This window comes from Octopus sinensis, linkage group LG14, assembly GCF_006345805.1.
Source record: "Octopus sinensis linkage group LG14, ASM634580v1, whole genome shotgun sequence".
NCBI classification, from domain to species: Eukaryota; Metazoa; Mollusca; class Cephalopoda; order Octopoda; family Octopodidae; genus Octopus; species Octopus sinensis.
In genome coordinates this window covers 4,756,276-4,758,775 of record NC_043010.1, presented here as the reverse complement: position 1 = coordinate 4,758,775, position 2,500 = coordinate 4,756,276, and the positions used below count along the sequence as shown (strand labels likewise).

Here is a 2,500-nt window from a genome sequence, read left to right as displayed (position 1 = left end):
GATAATGTCTTTCTGCTGTTGAAAGAAGCAAAACTAGCATTACCCCACTGGAGAATAAATATTATTGAAGGTTCTACTCATGGAGTCTGTACAGATTTTACATGAAGTATCTTCAGTACATTTGGAAAGGGCCTCCAAGAGAAATTAGACAAGGTGGCACAAAGGTGTATTTGGCCTCAGAATGTGGAGAAATCTCAAAATTCAAGGGACTCTGAGGTTTTACGGAGGTACCCAGTAGAATAGCTACTAGTACCCCTTCCTTGGATCAGCAGCTTTCAGATCAAAGTATCTCTTGAATGGCATACTCTTTGTAGGCCTGGCATATGGATGATGCTTGGTGCAAACGGTAAGGCAGGAAGATAGAGTTGTGTCATCTGCATAAGAGTGGGTGCTGTTGGAGGTGATGGCATATAGAAGGAAACAAAAAATTCTTGGCACGCGAACGGGTTTAGAATGGGGATCAGTCAGAGTCAGTCACTATACAATGTGTTAGTACAATTTATCAAAAAAAACACTAATTCTAGGAATAAATGGTGAATGAACCTCAAAGTTCAATGACATTGAAAATTGGGTCTTCATTACATTTGGTCTAATAAAACTGATCAACACAAACACACGTTTATACATATTCATATATATATATATATGTATATATATATATGTATATATATATATGTATATATATCATCATCATCATTTAGCGTCCGTTCTCCATGCTAGCATGGGTTGGACGGTTCGACCGGGGATCTGGGAAGCTAGAAGGCTGCACCAGGCTCCAGTCTGATCTGGCAGTGTTTCTACAGCTGGATGCCCTTCCTAACGCCAATATATATATATATTTGTGCATGTATGTATGTTACATAGATATTTATATGCTAAATAAATATGTATAACACACACAGACACACGCATATATATATAACAGCTGTGTATATGCTAGTTAAATGTTGCCTTGTGTTAACAAATAAAGGAAAGTGTGCTCAATGCAAGTTGTGGAGAACAGTTCAGTTAATATGTATCCCTTTCTTGTGACTCAAATTACACAGCCTGCCAACATCACTTGATGATCGCAGCATTGTGAAACGTTGAAGTCATGAGAAAGGATTTCAATTTAAAGAAGCCTTATACATACATGCATACATGCATACATACATACATACATACATACATACATACATACATACGTACGTACATACATACATACATACATACATACCTACATACATACAAACATACATACATACATACATACATGCATACATACATACATACATACATACATGCATGCATACAGACAGATAGATAAGAATAATACATCATGATATATATATATATATTATATATATATATATATATATATGGCACACAAATTACAGGCAAACACATTAAATGAAGAAATAAGAGGTACCATAGAATTATATTCCCTAACTTAGATTCAGATTAAATCAGCTTCTGTCTCCCAAGACCACTGCCATAGATAATTTGGAAAAACCATTGTAAAACTGAAGCTCATTTTAATACCTCCACTTCCACTTCTCAAAGACTAGACTTTTTTTTAAAATATAGAATAAATAACAATATGTTACTTCAATTAAACTGATTCCTATAGCCATATCTTTGATTTTTGCATCAAAAGCTACTTTCTAAATGTCGTTTACCTCTAATTATAAGAAGAGACATTTTACTCCATAATTAGTGGACTTTTTATCGGGACTAAATTAGAGATTTTTATAAATCTATAACATAATTATAGGTGAGTAAGTTAATGGAACTGTGAGTGATTCAGGCCTTCGTTAGGTTTACTTGTACACACTATAAGAATCCTAGGCAGAGTTTCCATTTTTCTTCTTCTATGGGAACCATAAACAGTCTGTCATTGGCTATAACAGATATAGCATTCTTGATAAGACAGCAGACCCCTCTCTCTTCCTTTCTATACAGCTCCCTCTTGATTTCTCACTTTCTCACTCATTCATTCACTCTCTTTCTCTCTCACTCTCTCATATTCACACAACAACACAGACCAAGATACATAATACAGCTTGCATTCATCAGCAGCAGTGACTGTACAACTCTACAGCAGGATACACATCTCAGTCAACGCTGTTACACTGAGAAAGATTTAACAGCAACGGTGAGTTTACTGTCTGCTATTTCTGAATTTATTTTGTTTTTTTTTTAGTCACTTCTATAGGACTTGTAAAGAAGAAAAAAACACAAGAGCTACACAATAAGTGGAATTGTTACTAGTTTAAATTAGTAAGTATGACTAAGATTTATTTAGTAATATGTTTGGCTCTCTTATTTTCAAAAAGAACACTTAACTAGAAAATGTATAAATTTTTCCTGAAGAAAGACAAGTGTTTTTAAACATCTTTTAAATATGTTTATAAGTTTACCAATTATCCAAATAATGTATAACAATTATGAAGAAATATCTACCAGAGTTACTGAGTCTGTTGCTAGTCAATATTGTAGCCTTAAATAGATTCAACTTAGC

The 2,500-nt window shown here is 33.9% G+C and overlaps 1 protein-coding gene across 6 annotated transcripts in view; it reads left to right on the top strand.

The window, feature by feature from the left end:
- The first annotated feature begins 1,889 nt into the window (after positions 1-1,889).
- The window catches only part of LOC115219542 (protocadherin alpha-6-like), a 178,559-nt gene continuing 177,948 nt past the window's right edge, over positions 1,890-2,500 (top strand). For 3 of the 6 annotated variants that reach the window (XR_005001991.1, XM_036509254.1, XM_036509253.1), the window contains exon 1: positions 1,890-2,134. The gene's annotated coding sequence lies outside the window, so the exon portion shown is untranslated. The remainder of the gene's footprint in view (positions 2,135-2,500) is intronic. The other 3 variants (XM_036509255.1, XM_029789743.2, XM_036509256.1) reach the window with 1 other exon arrangement.